Raw genomic sequence first — 22921 nt, forward strand, 5'->3', positions numbered from 1 at the left:
AAATCCTAATATAGCTACAATATAAATTATAATTATATTATAGCTATTTTAGGATTTATATTTATTTTACAGGTAACTTTGTATTTATTTTAACCAGGTACAATAGCTATTAAATAGTTAAGAACTATTTAATAGCTAAAATAGTTAAAATAATTAAAAATTTACCTGTAAAAGAAATCCTAACCTAACTTACAAATAAACCTAACACTAGACTATCAATAAATTAATTAAATAAACTACCTACAATTACCTACAATTAACCTAACACTACACTATCAATAAATTAATTAAATACAATTGCTACAAATAAATACAATTAAATAAACTAGCTAAAGTACAAAAAATAAAAAAGAACTAAGTTACAAAAAATAAAAAAATATCTACAAACATAAGAAAAATATTACAACAATTTTAAACTAATTACACCTACTCTAAGCCCCCTAATAAAACAACAAAGCCCCCCAAAATAAAAAATGCCCTACCCTATTCTAAATTACTAAAGTTAAAAGCTCTTTTACCTTACCAGCCCTGAACAGGGCCCTTTGCGGGGCATGCCCCAAGAAGTTCAGCTCTTTTGCCTGTAAAAAAAAAACATACAATACCCCCCCCCAACATTACAACCCACCACCCACATACCCCTAATCTAACCCAAACCCCCCTTAAATAAACCTAACACTAAGCCCCTGAAGATCATCCTGCCTTGTCTTCACCTCACCAGGTCTCACCAATCCGTCCTGGCTCCAAAATCTTCATCCAACCCAAGCGGGGGTTGGCGATCCATCATCCGGTGCCTGAAGAGGTCCAGAAGAGGCTCCAAAGTCTTCATCCAATCCGGGAAGAAGAGGCGATCCGGACCGGCAACCATCTTGATCCAAGCGGCATCTTCTATCTTCATCCGATGACGACCGGCTCCATCCTGAAGACCTCCACCGCGGACCCATCTTCTTCCGGCGACGTCCAACTGCAGAATGACGGTTCCTTTAAGGGACGTCATCCAAGATGGCGTCCCTCGAATTCCGATTGGCTGATAGGATTCTATCAGCCAATCGGAATTAAGGTAGGAATATTCTGATTGGCTGATGGAATCAGCCAATCAGAATCAAGTTCAATCCGATTGGCTGATCCAATCAGCCAATCAGATTGAGCTCGCATTATATTGGCTGTTCCGATCAGCCAATAGAATGCGAGCTCAATCTGATTGGCTGATTGGATCAGCCAATCGGATTGAACTTGATTCTGATTGGCTGATTCCATCAGCCAATCAGAATATTCCTACCTTAATTCCGATTGCCTGATAGAATCCTATCAGCGAATCGGAATTTCGAGAGACGCCATCTTGGATGACGTCCCTTAAAGGAACCGTCATTCTGCAGTTGGACGTCGCCGGAAGAAGATGGGTCCGCGGTGGAGGTCTTCAGGATGGAGCCGGTCGTCATCGGATGAAGATAGAAGATGCCGCTTGGATCAAGATGGTTGCCGGTCCGGATCGCCTCTTCTTCCCGGATTGGATGAAGACTTTGGAGCCTCTTCTGGACCTCTTCAGGCACCGGATGATGGATCGCCAACCCCCGCTTGGGTTGGATGAAGATTTTGGAGCCAGGACGGATTGGTGAGACCTGGTGAGGTGAAGACAAGGCAGGATGATCTTCAGGGGCTTAGTGTTAGGTTTATTTAAGGGGGGTTTGGGTTAGATTAGGGGTATGTGGGTGGTGGGTTGTAATGTTGGGGGGGGTATTGTATGTTTTTTTTTTACAGGCAAAAGAGCTGAACTTCTTGGGGCATGCCCCGCAAAGGGCCCTGTTCAGGGCTGGTAAGGTAAAAGAGCTTTTAACTTTAGTAATTTAGAATAGGGTAGGGCATTTTTTATTTTGGGGGGCTTTGTTGTTTTATTAGGGGGCTTAGAGTAGGTGTAATTAGTTTAAAATTGTTGTAATATTTTTCTTATGTTTGTAGATATTTTTTTATTTTTTGTAACTTAGTTCTTTTTTATTTTTTGTACTTTAGCTAGTTTATTTAATTGTATTTATTTGTAGCAATTGTATTTAATTAATTTATTGATAGTGTAGTGTTAGGTTAATTGTAGGTAATTGTAGGTAGTTTATTTAATTAATTTATTGATAGTCTAGTGTTAGGTTTATTTGTAAGTTAGGTTAGGATTTCTTTTACAGGTAAATTTTTAATTATTTTAACTATTTTAGCTATTAAATAGTTCTTAACTATTTAATAGCTATTGTACCTGGTTTAAATAAATACAAAGTTACCTGTAAAATAAATATAAATCCTAAAATAGCTATAATATAATTATAATTTATATTGTAGCTATATTAGGATTTATTTTACAGGTAAGTATTTAGCTTTAAATAGGAATAATTTATTTAATAAGAGTTAATTAATTTCGTTAGATTTAAATTATATTTAACTTAGGGGGGTGTTAGTATTAGGGTTAGACTTAGCTTTAGGGGTTAATACATTTATTAGAATAGCAGCGAGATTCGGTCGGCAGATTAGGGGTTAATAATTGAAGTTAGGTGTCGGCGATGTTAGGGAGGGCAGATTAGGGGTTAATACTATTTATGATAGGGTTAGTGAGGCGGATTAGGGGTTAATAACTTTATTATAATAGCGGTGCGGTCCGGTCGGCAGATTAGGGGTTAATAAGTGTAGGCAGGTGGAGGCGACGTTGTGGGGGGCAGATTAGGGGTTAATAAATATATTATAGGGGTCGGCGATGTTAGGGCAGCAGATTAGGGGTACATAGGGATAATGTAAGTAGCGGCGGTTTACGGAGCGGCAGATTAGGGGTTAATAATAATATGCAGGGGTCAGCGATAGCGGGGGCGGCAGATTAGGGGTTAATAAGTGTAAGGTTAGGGGTGTTTAGACTCGGGGTACATGTTAGAGTGTTAAGTGCAGACGTCGGAAGGGTTACCGCATAGCAAACAATGGGGCTGCGTTAGGAGCTGAACGCGGCTTTTTTTCAGCTCAAACAGCCCCATTGTTTCCTATGGGAGAATCGTGCACGAGCACGTTTTTGAGGCTGGCCGCGTCCGTAAGCAACTCTGGTATCGAGAGTTGAAGCTGCGTTAAAAATGCTCTACGCTCCTTTTTTTGAAGCCTAACGCAGCCTTTATGTGGACTCTCGATACCAGAGTTATTTTTATGGTGCGGCCAGTAAAACGCGGGCGTTAGTTTTTCAGGTCGTTACCGACAAAACTCCAAACCTAGCCGTTAGTTAGTTGCGGCAGGGTCCGGGAGTGGTGGAATAGGGGTTAATAGGTTTATTAGCGTTGCGGCGGTGTTGGGGAGCAGCCAGATAGGGGTTAATACTCTAAGCCCCCTAATAAAATTACAAAGCCCCCCAAAATAAAAAAATGCCCTACCCTATTCTAAATTAAAAAAGTTCAAAACTCTTTTACCTTACCAGCCCTGAACAGGGCCCTTTGCGGGGCATGCCCCAAGAAATTCAGCTCTTTTGCCTGTAAAAAAACACATACAATACCCCCCCCCAACATTACAACCCACCACCCACATACCCCTAATCTAACCCAAACCCCCCTTAAATAAACCTAACACTAAGCCCCTGAAGATCTTCCTACCTTATCTTCACCTCACCGGGTATCACCGATCGGTCCTGGCTCCAAAATCTTCATCCAACCCAAGCGGGGGCTGGCGATCCATAATCCTGCGGCTGAAGAGGTCCAGAAGAGGCTCCAAAGTCTTCATCCTATCCGGGAAGAAGAGGTGATCCAGACCGGCAACCATCTTGATCCAAGCGGCATCTTCTATCTTCATCCGATGAGGAACGATCAGCCAATCAGATTGAGCTCGCATTCTATTGGCTGATCGAAACAGCCAATAGAATGCGAGCTCAATCTGATTGGCTGATCGGATCAGCCAATCGGATTGAACTTGATTCTGATTGGCTGATTCCATCAGCCAATCAGAATTTTCCTACCTTAATTCCAATTGGCTGATTGAATCCTATCAGCCAATCGGAATTCGAGGGACGCCATCTTGGATGATGTCCCTTAAAGGAACCGTCATTCTTCAGTTGGACGTCGTCGGAAGAAGATTGATCGGCGCTGGAGGTCTTCACGATGGAGCCGTTCCTCATCGGATGAAGATAGAAGATGCCGCTTGGATCAAGATGGTTGCCGGTCTGGATCGCATCTTCTTCCCGGATAGGATGAAGACTTTGGAGCCTCTTCTGGACCTCTTCAGCCGCAGGATTATGGATCGCCAGCCCCCGCTTGGGTTGGATGAAGATTTTGGAGCCAGGACCGATCAGTGATACCCGGTGAGGTGAAGATAAGGTAGGAAGATCTTCAGGGGCTTAGTGTTAGGTTTATTTAAGGGGGGTTTGAGTTAGATTAGGGCAGAGATTTCCAAACTTTTCATGTTGGTGACACTTTTTAGACCTACATCATTTTGTGACACAGTAATTCAGTTGTACTAGCAAACAGGGGGTTAAACTAACTTGTTTTAAGAGATACGGACACATACATAAATTATATAATAACAAAATGCATTTACAAGTAACAGTATATATGTGCAAGAATTAAAAAAAAGTTTCATATCACCAATAGCTACTTACCATTTTAATGGGCTGTATGAGGTTGATGGGATGAACACAGTTTCTGAATATTTAGTGGAATATTAGATAAAGACACTCGCATTTCATCATCAAGCATTTTTAAGCTTCCACTTCTTATCCATATATCAAGAGCAGGAGCAGCAATGCACTACTGGGAGCTAGCTTCAAAAACCCCAACACTTTGACTTCTGACTTCAGCTCAGCGTTTAAGCTGCTGCCCTCCGAGCTCTGCAAGTCCGACTGACTACTGCCCACGCTGCAAACACACTGCTGTCCCACTCACTGACTACATGTGCAGTCACGAGCCGATTGAGGATATTACACGTGAATCAGGAGCCAATGTGCTGCCAATGGTAATAGTTTCAGTTCTGGCTGAGCTGTGCCAATAGGTTAAGTTGATCTGTGACCCACTAGGTATCAATCACGTGTCAACCACATAATATGCGTAGCAGGCAGGCGGAAACTCGGAAACCAAAAACAAAATTTAAAAATAATTTTAAATTCAAAAAAATTAGTGCTGAAGCAGGGACACACCTACACACGACTGCTGACACACTAACATGTCACGACACACAGTTTGAAAAGCACTGGATTAGGGGTATGTGGGTGGTGGGTTGTAATGTAGGGGGGGGGGTATTGTATGTGTTTTTTTTTACAGGCAAAAGAGCTGAATTCTTTGGGGCATGCCCCGCAAAGGGCCCTTTTCAGGGCTAGTAAGGTAAAAGAGCTTTGAACTTTTTTAATTTAGAATAGGGTAGGGCATTTTTTTATTTTGGGGGTCTTTGTTATTTTATTAGGGGGCTTAGAGTAGGTGTAATTAGTTTAAAATTGTTGTAATATTTTTCTAATGTTTGTAAATATTTTATTATTTTTTTGTAACTTAGTTCTTTTTTATTTTTTGTACTTTAGTTAGTTTATTTAATTGTAGTTATTTGTAGGTATTGTATTTAATTAATGTATTGACAGTGTAGTGTTAGGTTTAATTGTATTTATTTGTAGGTATTTTATTTAATTTATTTATTGATAGTGTAGTGTTAGGTTTAATTGTAACTTAGGTTAGGATTTATTTTAAAGGTAATTTTGTAATTATTTTAACTATTTTAGCTATTAAATAGTTCTTAACTATTTAATAGCTATTGTACCTGGTTAAAATAAATACAAAGTTACCTGTAAAATAAATATAAATCCTAAAATAGCTATAATATAATTATAATTTATATTGTAGCTATATTAGGGTTTATTTTACAGGTAAGTATTTAGCTTTAAATAGGAATAATTTATTTAATAAGAGTTCATTTATTTCGTTAGATTTAAATTATATTTAATTTAGTGGGGTGTTAGGGTTATGGTTAGACTTAGCTTTAGGGGTTAATAAATTTATTAGAGTAGCGGTGAGCTCCTGTCGGCAGATTAGGGGTTAATAATTGAAGTTAGGTGTCGGCAATGTTAGGGAGGGCAGATTAGGGGTTAATACTATTTATTATAGGGTTATTGAAGCGGGAGTGAGGCGGATTAGGGGTTAATACATTTATTATAGTAGCGCTCAGGTCCGGTCGGCAGATTAGGGGTTAATAAGTGTAGTTAGGTGGAGGCGACGTTGGGGGCGGCAGATTAGGGGTTAATAAATATAATATAGGGGTCGGCGATGTTAGGGCAGCAGATTAGGGGTACATAGGGATAATGTAGGTGGCGGGGGTGTACGGATCGGCAGATTAGGGGTTAATAATAATATGCAGGGGTCAGCGATAGCGGGGGCGGCAGATTAGGGGTTAATAAGTGTAAGGTTAGGGGTGTTTAGACTCGGGGTACATGTTAGAGTGTTAGGTGCAGACGTACGAAGTGTTTCCCCGTAGACAACAATGGGACTGCGTTATTAGCTGAACGCGGCTTTTTTGCAGGTGTTAGGTTTTTTTTCAGCTCAAACAGCCCCATTGTTTTCTATGGGGGAATCGTGCACGAGCACGTTTTTGAAGCTGGCCGCGTCCGTAAGCACCGCTGGTATCGAGAGTTGAAGTTTGCGGTAAATATGCTATACGCTCCTTTTTTGGAGCCTAACGCAGCCATTTTGTGAACTCTAAATACCAGCGGCCAGAAAAAAGCAAGCGTAGCTAATGCACCCCTTTGGCCGCAGAACTCTAAATCTAGGCATAAGTTTAAAAAAATAGCTGTTACAAAAAAAAATAAACACTAAGTTACACAAAATAAAAAATAATCAAATATTTAAACTAATTACACCTAATCTAAGATCCCTATGAAAATAAAAAGTCCCCCCAAAATAAAAAAAAAACCTAGCCTACAATAAACTACCAATGGCCCTTAAAAGGACCTTTTGCGGGGCATTGCCCCAAAGAAATCAGCTCTTTTACCTGTAAATAAAAATACAAATACCCCCCAACAGTAAAACCCACCACCCACACAACCAAACCCCCAAAATAAAAACCTAATCTAAAAAACCTAAGCTCCCCATTGCCCTGAAAAGGGCATTTGTATGGGCATTGCCCTTAAAAGGGCATTTAGCTCTTTTTAAAAAGCCCACACCCTAATCTAAAATTAAAACCCACCCAATAAACCCTTAAAAAAGCCTAACACTAACCCCCGAAGATCCACTTACAGTTTCTGAAGAGCTGACATACATCCTCAACGAAGCGGCAGAAGTCCTCATAGAAGCAGCCGAAGTCTTCATCCAAGCCCGCAGAAGTCTTCATCCAGACGGCATCTTCAATCTTCATCCATCCGGCGCGGAGTGGCTCCATCTTCAAGCATCCTTTTCTTACGACGTCTTCTTCCGAATGAAGGTTCCTTTAAATGACATCATCCAAGATGGCGTCCCTTAGATTCCGATTGGCTGATAGAATTCTATCAGCCAATCGGAATAAAGGTTGAAAAAATCCTATTGACTGTTGCAATCATTTAAAGGAACCTTCATAGGTAGATTAATTAATAGTTTAATATAGTTTAATGTAATTTTAGTATAGCAGTTAGGGTAGGTTAATTAATAGTTTAATATAGTTTAATGTAATTTTAGTCTAATAATTAGGGTAGATTAATTAATAGTTTAATATAGTTTAATGTAATCTTAGAATAACAGTTAGGGTAGGTTAATTATTAGTTTAATATAGTTTAATTTAAATCTAAAGGCAAGTTTTAATTTATTATAAGATAGGGATTAGTTAATATTTAATATAAAGTTAGCAGGTTGTTAGGTTTAGGGGTCAATAGGTTAATTTAGTTTATGGCAATGTGGGGGCTGGCGGTTTAGGGGTTAATAGCTTTAGTAAGTGGTAGTGATGTGGGAGGCCAGGGGTTTAGGGGTTAATACATTTAGACCTAGATTTGGAGTTTGGCGGTAGCCGTGAAAACCAGAGTTAGAGGCTCCTAACGCTGGTTTTAGGCTACCGCCGGTATTTAGAGTCACTCAAAATAGGGTCTAACGCTCACTTTTCAGCAGCGACTTTTCCATACCGCAGATCCCCTTACGTTAATTGGGTATCCTATCTTTTCAATGGGATCTTCCTAACTCCGGTATTTAGAGTCGTTTCTGAAGTGAGCGTTAGACATCTAACGACAAAACTCCAGCCGCAGGAAAAAAGTCAGTAGTTAAGAGCTTTCTGGGCTAACGCCGGTTTATAAAGCTCTTAACTACTGTGCTCTAAAGTACACTAACACCCATAAACTACCTATGTACCCCTAAACCGAGGTCCCCCCACATCGCCGACACTCAATTAAATTTTTTTAACCCCTAATCTGCCGACCGCCACCTACGTTATACTTATGTACCCCTAATCTGCTGCCCCTAACACCGCGGACCCCTGTATTATATTTATTAACCCCTAATCTGCCCCCCACAACGTCGCCGCCAGCTACCTACACTTATTAACCCCTAATCTGCCGAGCGGACCTGAGCGCTACTATAATAAAGTTATTAACCCCTAATCCGCCTCACTAACCCTATCATAAATAGTATTAACCCCTAATCTGCCCTCCCTAACATCGCCGACACCTAACTTCAATTATTAACCCCTAATCTGCCGACCGGAGCTCACCGCTATTCTAATAAATGTATTAACCCCTAAAGCTAAGTCTAACCCTAACACTAACACCCCCCTAAGTTAAATATAATTTAAATCTAACGAAATAAATTAACTCTTATTAAATAAATTATTCCTATTTAAAGCTAAATACTTACCTGTAAAATAAATCCTAATATAGCTACAATATAAATTATAATTATATTATAGCTATTTTAGGATTTATATTTATTTTACAGGTAACTTTGTATTTATTTTAACCATGTACAATAGCTATTAAATAGTTAAGAACTATTTAATAGCTAAAATAGTTAAAATAATTAAAAATTTACCTGTAAAAGAAATCCTAACCTAACTTACAAATAAACCTAACACTAGACTATCAATAAATTAATTAAATAAACTACCTACAATTACCTACAATTAACCTATCACTACACTATCAATAAATTAATTAAATACAATTGCTACAAATAAATACAATTAAATAAACTAGCTAAAGTACAAAAAATAAAAAAGAACTAAGTTACAAAAAATAAAAAAATATCTACAAACATAAGAAAAATATTACAACAATTTTAAACTAATTACACCTACTCTAAGCCCCCTAATAAAACAACAAAGCCCCACAAAATAAAAAATGCCCTACCCTATTCTAAATTACTAAAGTTAAAAGCTCTTTTACCTTACCAGCCCTGAACAGGGCCCTTTGCGGGGCATGCCCCAAGAAGTTCAGCTCTTTTGCCTGTAAAAAAAAAACATACAATACCCCCCCCCAACATTACAACCCACCACCCACATACCCCTAATCTAACCCAAACCCCCCTTAAATAAACCTAACACTAAGCCCCTGAAGATCATCCTACCTTGTCTTCACCTCACCAGGTATCACCGATCCGTCCTGGCTCCAAAATATTCATCCAACCCAAGCGGGGGTTGGCGATCCATCATCCGGTGCCTGAAGAGGTCCAGAAGAGGCTCCAAAGTCTTCATCCTATCCGGGAAGAAGAGGCGATCCAGACCGGCAACCATCTTGATCCAAGCGGCATCTTCTATCTTCATCCGATGACGACCGGCTCCATCCTGAAGACCTCCACCGCGGACCCATCTTCTTCCGGCGACGTCCAACTGCAGAATGACGGTTCCTTTAAGGGACGTCATCCAAGATGGCGTCCCTCGAATTCCAATTGGCTAATAGGATTCTATCAGCCAATCGGAATTAAGGTAGGAATATTCTGATTGGCTGATGGAATCAGCCAATCAGAATCAAGTTCAATCCGATTGGCTGATCCAATCAGCCAATCAGATTGAGCTCGCATTCTATTGGCTGATCGGAACAGCCAATAGAATGCGAGCTCAATCTGATGAAGATTTTGGAGCCAGGACGGATCGGTGATACCTGGTGAGGTGAAGACAAGGTAGGATGATCTTCAGGGGCTTAGTGTTAGGTTTATTTAAGGGGGTTTGGGTTAGATTAGGGGTATGTGGGTGGTGGGTTGTAATGTTGGGGGGGGTATTGTATGTTTTTTTTTTTACAGGCAAAAGAGCTGAACTTCTTGGGGCATGCCCCGCAAAGGGCCCTGTTCAGGGCTGGTAAGGTAAAAGAGCTTTTAACTTTAGTAATTTAGAATAGGGTAGGGCATTTTTTATTTTGGGGGGCTTTGTTGTTTTATTAGGGGGCTTAGAGTAGGTGTAATTAGTTTAAAATTGTTGTAATATTTTTCTTATGTTTGTAGATATTTTTTTATTTTTTGTAACTTAGTTCTTTTTTTATTTTTTGTACTTTAGCTAGTTTATTTAATTGTATTTATTTGTAGCAATTGTATTTAATTAATTTATTGATAGTGTAGTGTTAGGTTAATTGTAGGTAATTGTAGGTAGTTTATTTAATTAATTTATTGATAGTCTAGTGTTAGGTTTATTTGTAACTTAGGTTAGGATTTCTTTTACAAGTACATTTTTTATTATTTTAACTATTTTAGCTATTAAATAGTTCTTAACTATTTAATAGCTATTGTACCTGGTTATTTTACAGGTAAGTATTTAGCTTTAAATAGGAATAATTTATTTAATAAGATTTAATTAATTTCGTTAGATTTAAATTATATTTAATTTAGGGGGGTGTTAGTATTAGGGTTAGACTTAGCTTTAGGGGTTAATACATTTATTAGAATAGCGGCGAGATACGGTCGGCAGATTAGGGGTTAATAATTGAAGTTTGGTGTCGGCGATGTTAGGGAGGGCAGATTAGGGGTTAATACTATTTATGATAGGGTTAGTGAGGCGGATTAGGGGTTAATAACTTTATTATAATAGCGGTGCGGTCCGGTCGGCAGATTAGGGGTTAATAAGTGTAGGCAGGTGGAGGCGACGTTGTGGGGGGCAGATTAGGGGTTAATAAATATAATATAGGGGTCGGCGATGTTAGGGCAGCAGATTAGAGGTACATAGGGATAATGTAAGTAGCAGCGTTTTACGGAGCGGCAGATTAGGGGTTAATAATAATATGCAGGGGTCAGCGATAGCGGGGGCGGCAGATTAGGGGTTAATAAGTGTAAGGTTAGGGGTGTTTAGACTCGGGGTACATGTTAGAGTGTTAAGTGCAGACGTCGGAAGGGTTACCGCATAGCAAACAATGGGGCTGCGTTAGGAGCTGAACACGGCTTTTTTGCAGGTGTTAGGTTTTTTTTCAGCTCAAACAGCCCCATTGTTTCCTATGGGAGAATCGTGCACGAGCACGTTTTTGAGGCTGGCCGCGTCCGTAAGCAACTCTGGTATCGAGAGTTGAAGCTGCGTTAAAAATGCTATACGCTCCTTTTTTGGAGCCTAACGCAGCCTTTATGTGGACTCTCGATACCAGAGTTATTTTTATGGTGCGGCCAGTAAAACGCGGGCGTTAGTTTTTCGGGTCGTTACCGACAAAACTCCAAATCTAGCCGTTAGTTAGTTGCGGCAGGGTCCGGGAGTGGTGGAATAGGGGTTAATAGGTTTATTAGCGTTGCGGCGGTGTTGGGGAGCAGCCAGATAGGGGTTAATAACTTTATTTAGTTAAGGCGGGCTCTGTGAGCGGCGGGATAGGGGTTAATACATTTATTAGAGTTGCGGTGGGCTCCAGGAGCGGCAGGATAGGGGTTAATAACTTTATTTAGTTTTGGCGGGGTCCGGAAGCGGCGGGATAGGGGTTAAACATTTTAGTATAGTGGCAGTGTTTAGTGACAGAGTATAAATAAAGCTGTGAAAAAGACGAATAGCAGCGAGATCGATGACTGTTTAGTTAACAGTCCGCTGTTCATCGCCCCGTACTTGGTGCCTGGATTTTTGACAGCTTTTTATATAAATATGGAAAGCGTATTAAGGTCCATGGCCATAATGTTAGGCAATGTCAGGCGAGCTGATTGGTGCCGTCGAATGCAAGTAAGTTGACGGCTTGATAAGTAGGCCTCTATATATTAAAACTTGGCATAAGAATTATTGGATTATCTGCATTACTTGTAAACAAAATGGAAGTGTAGAATATATGCTATTTAAATCTAATACTGTATAAAAACTAAACACTGTTAGTTTCTATAGGGTTAAATCATACAGCTACTTATAAAACTACACCCAGTCCAAAAACATTGCTAATATACAACTGCTGTGTCTGACCTGTGTTTTGATGTATTATATTTTATACTCAGCTACAAAACAAGTGCTATAAATTCCAGTACATTTGGCTCACTGCTCTTCCTAAACTTCATTATAAAGAATAATGGATAACAACAATTGTATTAAGATGCAGATATTTGCTGTCCAATTAATGAGAAGAAAATATAGTAGACCATTGGCATGAAGGTTTAAGCTTCTCTTTTTCTGCAATACAGAGTGCATTAAAAAAAGCTTCAGTCAGCAAGATAAGTTAATTTGATATGACCTTTTTGAACAGTTGCAGTCTGCAATGTCGCTTAAGATTACATTTTGAAATCCTTTTAACTACCAATATCTAAGTGCTTAGTGTTTCTCTATTTAAAAACAATCATACAAGGAAATCAATCACAAAATTTTGTTTGTGACAATTATTGTCCAACTAATAATTAGCTAACATGCCACTTTTAGTCACAATAGCTCTGCAGTTACAATAAGAATCTCATAAAGACGTCTGCCTTATTTCCTTCTGTATACTCAATGTTAGTATCTATTGCTCATATTTTTAAACTTGTAATGAAAACATTGAATTGTCTTTTATCATTTCTATGACTAGAATGTTGGCTATTTAGAGTACCAGAATTGTTGCGGGTGTTAGCTAGTTCCTGACACTGACGATTTTGGTAGAGAACATGTAGCCATAAAATAGAGCAATATACATTGCCAAGCTAACCACAATATACTTTATACATCAGTGGTCCTTAAAGGGAAAGTCTAGTCAAAATTAAACTTACATGATTCAGATAGGGCATGCAAATTTAAGCAACTTTCCAATTTACGTTTTTCATCAATTTTGCTTTGTTCTCTTAGTATTCTTCGTTGAAATCTAAACCTAGGTTGGGTCATATGCTAATTTCTAAGCCCTTGAAGGTTGCCTCTTATCTCAGTGCATTTTGATAGTGTCTCACTGCCAGACAGCGTTAGTTCATGTGTGCCATATAGACAACCTTGTGCTCACTCCCGTGAAGTTATTTATGAGTCAGCACTGATTGACTAAAATACAAATCTGTCAACAAAAAAAAGAACTGAGATAAGGGGGCAGTCTGCAGAAGCTTATAAAGAAGATAACTACATAGGTAGAATGTATATTAAAGGGACAGTCTACACCAAAATTTTTATTGTTTTAAAAGATAGATAATCCCTTTATTACCCATTTCCCAGTTTTGCATAACCAACACAGTTATAATAATATACTTTTAACCTCTGTGATTATCTTGTATCTAAGCCTCTGCAAACTGCCCCTTTTTCAGTTCTTTTGATAGACTTGCAGTCTAGCCAATCAGTGCCTGCTCCCAGATAACTTCTCATGCACGAGCACAGCGTTATCTATATGAAATACGTGAAATAACACCCTCTAGTGGTGAAAAACTGTTAAAATGCAATCTGAAAGAGGTGGGCTTCAAGGTCTAAGATATTAGCATATGAACCTCCTAGGTTAAGCTTTCAACTAAGAATACCAAGAGAACAAAGCAAAATTGGTGATAAAAGTAAATTGGAAAATTGTTTAAAATTACATGCTCTATCTGAATCATGAAAGTTTATTTTGGCCTAGACTGTCCCTTTAATATAACCATGTTGGTTTTGGAAAACTGGGGATTGGGTAAACTGCATGTTAAAATAGGTATAGTTAGCAGGTATAGGCAGGCAGTTAAAATTGGAAGACTTTGGCCAGGTAGGTACATTAGGCAGGTATAAGCCAGGCAGGTAAAACAGACACTTAAGTCCTTCAGCTAGATACAGGAATAGCAATCACATCAGTGTGGAAAGGTGTGAAAGCCAGCAGCTGGTGACAGAAGAATATCCAAGCTATTAGGAGAGAATTGTTTCCTTATATAGCATCTTCAGTGTTCCAAGAGAATACTCCGAAGCTGGGTATAGTGGCAAGAAGTGCACTGTCATTAACTATGACATTACACAGCATGGGCATATGCATCATGTGTTTCCTTATGGCTGTTAACACGGCCGGAGCTCTGGCAAGAACAGCATTGGGTTAGTGCACTCTCATGAGCAGGTTGAGGTAAGTATTAACCCCTTCGTTTTCTTACATTTTCTTTGTGCATTCACTCAGATTTTCATTTTGTTAAAACAAAAACCAGATTTGACAAAACAAATGCACATCCTTAGCTATTATTAGGGAAGCAAGAAACATTATTCAGTATTGAGTGTAAAATAAACTTATTGGAAACATCCTTCAGAAAGTTATCTATTTACTTGTAAGAAGTAGGAGCTCATTATTTATATTACGTTTTACTGTTCCCAGCATTCGTTGGCACACAAGTTAAATACAGCTCGTATTACAAGTTGAAAGTAAATGCACCCCACCCCACAAGCACAAATGCAATTTACGCTAGAATGATTACCCTGACGTAAAAGCTCTGGTTAACTGTTATGTGAGACAAAAATGTTTCACAAAACACATCATAAATACATTTAACAGTACAGTTACAATCATATTAACACTATCTGATAAAATGTGTTGCAAAACAAAATTGCATTAAAAGTTATAAAAGCTCAAATATATGAGGTCTCAGTTAAGAAAAAAGGCATGTAAAGGGCTTTAACATAGAGATACATACATACACATGTCTAAATATGTATAATTATGTATATACTGTATATATATATATATATCCTATGTTATAAAAAGCCAGGTATGTTTGTCCAATGCAGTCATGCACAGTAGAGACTGCAGCGCGAGACAAACATACCTGGCCATAAGGAAGGATCAGTCAAGGCCGTGAGGATCAGACAGCAGAGAGGGTGGGCAGGAGCGGATGTGGTGGGGGCGTGACTGGACGGGAGTCGGCGAGGTGGGGGCGTGGCCAGCAGGAGCCTGACCGCTGCACTGCAGAAAATGGCTGGTGGACTAGTATATATGTATATATATATATATATATAATAGATAAGAGGCGGCACTCACTGGTCTTTCCAAAGTGTACTTTAATATTACAAAGTGACGTTTTGTGGACACACTCCACTTCCTCAGACAGGCTTGTCTGAGGAAGGGGAGTGTGTCCCCAAAACGTCACTTTGTTATATTAAAGTACACTTTGTAAAGACCAGTGAGTGCCGCCTCTTATCTATTGTATTCAACCGTTGGCACCCTGGCGTTTGCTGTTGTGGTGAGAGTGCTCTTTTTTGAATTATTTTTATATATATATATATATATATATATATATATACATATATAAATATATATGTATGTATATAAATATATGTATATATATATATATATATATATATGGGTACATATGTATTTATGTATTTATATGTGTATATATGTATTCACAGACATGTATACACATATAAACACAAAAATGTGTATATATATATATATATATATATATATAAAAATACTGTATGAATATATATACAGGTAGCCCTCAGTTTACGCCGGGGTTAGGTTCCAGGGGGAATGGTTGTAAATCGAAACTGTTGTACAATGAAACCCAATTTATAATGTAAGTCAATAGGAAGTGAGAGGGTTAGGTTCCAGGCCCCTCTCAAAATTGTCATAAGTAACACCTAATACATTATTTTTAAAGCTTTGAAATGAAGACTTTAAATGGTAAACAGCATTATAAACCTAATAATATAGATTGTATCATCATCAAACTAAGTTTAATGAACAAAAACATTGACTAACAGCACCTATTTAAATAATCACACAACAGACTGCATCATCATCAAACTAAGTTTAATAAACAAAAACGTTTTTTTACTTGCATTTTTCTGCAATCAGTTCTCTGCATTGTTAGCATGTTAGATAATATTGGGTCTGCACCTATTCTATGCATTTCAATCTGCAGTGATTAAGCAGTTAGGCACCCTCACCTTAAGCAGCTGGACAGAAAGATAATAGGGAAGTGGCTGCTAAAACTTGTTGCTCGATAGCTAATGTCTGCTCTGTGTACACAGATCAATTTCAGGCTGTTGCATAACTTTGCTGCAAAACAAGCGGACAGCTCCACCTACTGGCTATTTTCATAAGTGCACTTTGCTTTCCAAAGCTATTCAATAGCAGTCAAATGACTGAAAAAAAAGGTTGTTATTCTGAAACGGTGCAAATTGAATCAGCGTAAACCGAGGGCCACCTGTATATGCATATATAGGGGTCTATTTATTATTGGCCGAATTTGGCCAATGCACCCTGTTCCTGCGCGAGCCTTTAGACTCGCCGGAAACAGGAGTTAAGCAGCCTCAGAGGAGGCGTATGAGTTAAGGAGCAGGGGTCTTCAGACCGCTGCTTCTTAACTTCTGTTTCCGGCGAGCCTGAAGGTTCGAGCGGAAACAGTTACATTGGGGCCGATACGTGGGTTGCTAAATTGGCTCCATAGTCTCTCTCTTATTGTGAGTATGTGTGCGCTCAAGTGCAAACTTTTTACTTTCAACTCGTAAAACAAGGGCGAACAGCCAAGCACAAACAAAATTACTTCTAGAGGACGGTTTGAAAAGTCATATAGTACTAATTATTTTTCCAAATATTTAGGTTTGCAGGGTAAATACCAAAATTAATTAAAGCCAGGTCTGCTTATTTCACACTCAGTTCTGCAGTCCTCTAAAATTCAAAGAATGTAAGAGAATCTAAGGATGACTCTTCTGTATGTTCTGCCTCTAACATACACTTCTTAACAACTATATACAGGTATACCCCGCTCATACAGCGGGTTAGGGACCGGAGCCCTGCTGTAAAGTGAAAACCGCCTTAAAGTGAAACAAGGAGGTTTTAGCTTTATTTTCACTTGCCAGTGTGTTTAAAAACTTGAAAACATGTTTGAACTAACATATATTAGGGGTGCAATAGTACTATGTATAGTTTAATACTAGCACAACACAGTATTCAATTAGTATTCAATAAATACTGTACTTGTAAAATAGTGACAATTACTGTAGTAAAATTTGCCAGACTATTACACTGAGACACAGATTGCACTGTAATGCTGTAAACAGAGTGAACTGCGCATAATAAAATGGTGCCAGTCACTTTTTTCGCAATCTCACGAAGATTACAGCACTGTTTTAAAATCCTTGGAGGTTGAACTTCAGCTTCACAAAGCGCTGAATTAGCGAAGCGCTGTATAAGCGAAGCGCTGTAAAGTGAAGCGCTGTAAAGTGAGGTATACCTGTAACTCAGTAACACTGTAAATGGACACATTTTAAGAACATAACAAAGGGTTGTATGCTGGACAATGTACCTTTGAGCTTTAGAGCTAAAATTCTCATAGGCCAGCCCATTTATAGCAGCCACATGGATTATTTGAATGAACATATCAATTCATAGCAGTGACATGGAGCACACAACCCTACAGCAATAAATCCATATTGCTGACCTGAACTCCAATGATCCCTCCACTGAAATTACCCCCATTTTATACTAAATGAATCCCCCATTGATGATCCCCACCACAACAACTTTATCATCACAATCTCTTAAGACCTTTCCAAAATAACAAGATACTAGACTTAAAGGCAGTTTTAAATCACTTTTAATACTTTTGTATACATAGAACCCTCAGAAAGATATTATAGTACTGCAATCCGAAAGGTAATATTTGTTGTTTTAAATAAAAATTCATTAAAATTATGGGGGGGGAGATAAAAAACTGAAATTAAAATCCTCCATGTCTCAAAATTAAATCAATGTAAATATTTGCATAGGAAATTAGTACATCTAAGCAAGTATCCCCGCTTGCCCCCAGAAATTCTTAATATGCAATGTTAAGAATTTCTGGGGGCAAGCGGGGATACTTGCTTAGATGTACTAATTTCCTATGCAAATATTTACATTGATTTAATTTTGTTTTAAATAAATATAGATTAATATTTGTGTTTTAGAACACAAAAACCAAACCAAAGACACAGGCAAAGAAGATTGTGGATTTTGATATTTTTTTTTTTATTTAAATACTCATTAAAAAGTTTGAATTTCAGAATAAGTTGGGAATTTGGAATTCCGAATTTGGGGATTTGTACCTGTATTAAAAGACTATTGATACATTGCACATGTAAAAATCAACTTGTAATACTGTATACAGCTAAATTTATCTAGCAAACTGCTTGTTATAATCATTAATTTAGCTATGGGCTTCAAACTAATCTATGCGACTATGTTTTTTTGTGTTTATTTGAGTTGTATCCAAATGAAAGTGATATTTATTACACTAGGTTGATCACCAAGCACACATAATGCAATCAATATCACATGACTTGTAATCTAGCCTATTGTGGCCTAGGTTACAAGTAGAGTGCTAAAATGTTAGCACTGTTGAGCGCTAACTGTGCTCAAGGTAAATCAATAGCTCTACCATGTTTTAACTGATACTACAATTTGAAAGTTAATCTAAAGCAGAAGGTGTGTTAGAAATACTTTAAATACTTATGTTCTTCACCTAGAAGAAAATGTTATTATTATTTTTAAATATATATTTAAATTTCTATATACGTTTATATATGTTTGGTGCTTCAATGTGACCAAGGCCTCTGTGTGGGGCCGAAACGTTATGGGCTTTTAGCTTTTGATTATGCAATAAAAGGTGTTGGACCTTTTCTCTGAGTGCCTACTATTATTTTAGAATCCATTTGGATATACACGAGATCCGGATTTTCAGATGCCATACATTTGATGTTTTAAGGAGTGCACCGAGGTGTTGGCTGTTGTTAGTGAGTGCTAATCTGTTTTGTTTAATATATATATTATTCCTCTGACGAAGTGGTGACGTAACCGCGAAACACCTTGCGTCTGTCACTACGGATCAGCGATCAGCTGTTTGTTTTTCACACTGCCTGGACAGTATTGAAATATTTTATTTGACTTGAGCTGGACGCCATAAACTGAAGGGAACTGTGAAGGAAATTGTGAGACTACTCCGTCCATCAGCAATATCCTGGACTTTGGCAGCCTTTTTATGTGTCCTGGACAGATTACAGTGAACAGCAATCCTTAGCTGTACATTTACCGATACGCCTGCACATACCTCATAAGTTTGAGGTTGACTCCTGTGAGTAGATACCCTATGGGGGTTTCTCTTCTTATTTGCATGTGTTTTTTTGTATGATTAAATTGATTTGCACTATGTAGGTGCTTCTGTGCGCTTCCTTTTTCACTTGCCTAACTATATATATATATATATAGCAATAGCTATTTTCACACAATTGTATTTATTGAATTATTATTGATTTCGTAACAATGGTTTAAGGACAGCATAACTTTTGTATTAAGATTGTATATTATAATAAAAAGTCTTTGAAATTTGTTAATGAGAAATAAATTGGAAAAAAAAAGCATTATCCAAAAAGACATCTTAATATTTCTTAAGTGGGCAAAATTATTATCTGATTACTGATCCAAATGTAAGGAGCATACATAAGCACAGCTCATTGTAGACTACCATAAATTATTTTAGTTCATTATTTACTGGAAATACAAGAACAAGACAGTTATCGATTACTGTAGCTGAAGATTTATTGCGCCATTGTATGCCATGCATCTTTAGCAGTTCAAACATCTGTAAAGATATTAAACACTTGTAATCGAAGCAGACATTTGCTGTTCTACTTTTGAATTCCTTAGGGCAGTTGTAGAAGCTCACTTAGTATTTCAAATGCACATATTCTGAAAGTGTACTGACATATTTATTTTTAAAGATATATTAGCCATAGATTTTAAGTATAATATCCAGAAAGTAGGAAATGCACTTTAATCCTAGAGTTTAAAGGGACATAACACCCAAAATTGTTCCTTAAAGGGATACTAAACAAACATTTGTTGTCTTATGATTCAGATAGAGCATGCACTTTTAGGCAACTTTTTAATTTACTCTTATTATCAATTTTTCTTCGTTCTTTTTTAGAATAGGTTTTTTTTTAGAATAGGCTTATTTTGGGGTTTTTTGCAAGCAAAAGTGCAATGCCCTTCAAAATGCTCTTAGCAGGGCAACTTTTTGTGCCTGTTATAAATAGGAATTTTTTTAGAAAAGGAAATTATTATTTTTTTAAAGGTAAAAGAGCTTTGATCACTTTAGGGCAATGCCTTACCAGATGCCCTTATCAGTTCAATTTCTACAGTAGGTTTTTTCAGATAGGCTTTTTGGGGGAGGGGGTGGGGGGTTACTATTATTGTAGAATGGGGTTGTATTTTGTTTGAGCAAAAGAGCTGAAATCACTTTAGGGCAATGCCCTAGAAAAAGCCCTTCTAAGGGATATTACTATAACAACTGTTAGGGGCATATTTATTAATGTGCAAGCGGACATGATACGAAGTAGCGAAGTAGTAGTAGTGAACTGCTGGTGCAATGCCGCCCCCTGCCGCTAGCGTATTTAATCGGGTTGATTTCTGTCCGCGGCCTCAGAGCAGGCAGACAAGTTATAATCATATATGCCAAAAGGGCACCTACCATTTGTGTATTTAGTAGGTAATATTTCCGCATGGTTTTAAATATAGAATTTCTACAGCATTGTCAAATAATCATAAATACACTGCTTTATATTGCTAAAATGTTTGTTTTATGGACCCCTGGCCCCATCATACAACTACCACACTGAAGTTACAATCTAAAATTGCACAAAGAGATAAAAAAAAATTTACTAAGTAAGTCCAACCTCCTCTGCAAAGGAAAGTGATCTGCCGTCTGACTCAGGCAAACACTGTACAAACTTAAGTGCCACGTCTGTTTCACACTGTGCATAGTGGTTTAGGTACACACTCAGAAATCCTCTCAAATGTCAATGCTTTACTCCTTGTAATGAAATTTCCCGTGCTCAATAACACTCTGTTGTAGCGCCCTCTGGTGGCTGCCAACGTTAAAAAACAAACAAACAAAATAACCTTTTTTTAATAATAGTTGTGCTTGCCTCATCAGGCCCCGTGGCCCAGTGGGCTCCTGACAGGAGTCACCCCTTTCACCCCCTGATGGTGGCCCTGGCCCTAGACCTCTCTTCTGCATGAAATCCTGATCAACTGTTTGGGCTGTAGGATTTATACTTTTTATTCCATGGAATCATTTTGAATCACCAAATCAATATTTTTTGTTGATTATAAAATAGAGATGTGCATTTTTTAGATACTATCTGATGAAACGGCCAAGAGCTTAAAGGCCGAGAAACGCGTTGTATTGCTCCAATAAATACCTCCTTTTCCAATACATCTGATCTTGTTACATTTTATATACATTTGTAACCTCCTAAATAATTGTTGGTTATTTTTAACACTGGCAATCGAAAGATATCACAGACCGCTTGTATCCATTCTTTGCATAACGCCAGTGTGCAGCTTCCGGGATTTCTTGTTAGGACGGCCATCTGACTGGTACACGCTGACTGCAGGGAAAGCTCCCACTAGTGCGGCTATCAGGACCAGCCTGCTCACGGTTTTGGCGGACCATCGACAAGACATAACCCCACAGCGTACTGACTGCTGTAAAAGGTCAGCCTGCTCGTATGCACTAATCCTTAGTGCCAACTCGTTTGTGAGTACCTGTTCAACATCTTTTGTTTCCTTTGGTTTACACCTTGTCTGTACGATATCACACCATGAGGCGCTCTCTTTTTTCTGTCTCCAATTCTTAAATTTTGCCGATTCATCAAGTCCTCCAAGATGAACAGCTGAATATTTTATGGGACAAAACAGACAAATAATGAATGATTGCTTGATGAAAACAGTTGTTTTCCTCATTTATGTCATTTGATGCAAAAAAGGTACAGGAAGGGGGTGGGAAGAACTAAATTGTTTGGTTAATTAGCTCATTTTTTTTGTTATGATATGCAGGGGTCTGATCATTCATGTGTCCATTGTCCCCTGTCCAATCCTGCCATAGTATTACTGATGTCTGATGCTAGGGACAGCCAATCAGGCACTAAATGTTGGATTTTAGTCATACAGACTTTTCCAATCAAGCCTTAACCTAGCAGAGGGAGGTGGGAGACAAGAGGCGGCTCAGACATTTGCATAACTTTGACTAGAGCTATTGAGACATGCAGATGTGTGACTTATGTGCCTCCTGAGCTAGTCATCAACTTAAATTCAATCAGATAGTTGTATGTTCTATTAACATTGAATAATAGGTTCTTTTAATTGTTCAATTCCTATAGTTTAAAATTGATGTTAATATTTGTTGTCTATATTTGCTGTTCCCATTGGAAATAACAATTTCAAATTCAATATTCATCAGAAAAGAATGCCTACATGGATAAAATTCAGCCGAAGAGAACGTTTGGAAAAAACTGAAACAAATCTTTCTGATGAAATAAATGTGTCACCCCAGCACATGTCTATTATAAATGTCTTAAACAGTAATAAACAGATTTACTTTAAATTTATCTACCACCAGCAGGCAAATAGGTTAAGGGGTATGAAATCCATTTTTTTTCTTTCATGTTTTAGATAGAGCAATCAATTGTAAGCAAATTTCTAATTTGCTCCTATTATCAAATTTTCTTTGTTCTCTTGGTATCTTTATTTTCTTTAAAAGCAGGAATGTAAGCTTAGGAGCCAGTCCATTTTTTGTTCAGAACCCTCGGTAGTGCTTGCTGATTGGTGGCTACATTTAGCCACCAATCAGCAAGTACTGCCAAGGTGCTGAACCAAAAATGGCAGGCTCTAAGCTTAAAGGGACAGTCTAGT

This window comes from Bombina bombina, chromosome 2, assembly GCF_027579735.1.
Source record: "Bombina bombina isolate aBomBom1 chromosome 2, aBomBom1.pri, whole genome shotgun sequence".
Lineage (NCBI taxonomy): Eukaryota > Metazoa > Chordata > Amphibia > Anura > Bombinatoridae > Bombina > Bombina bombina.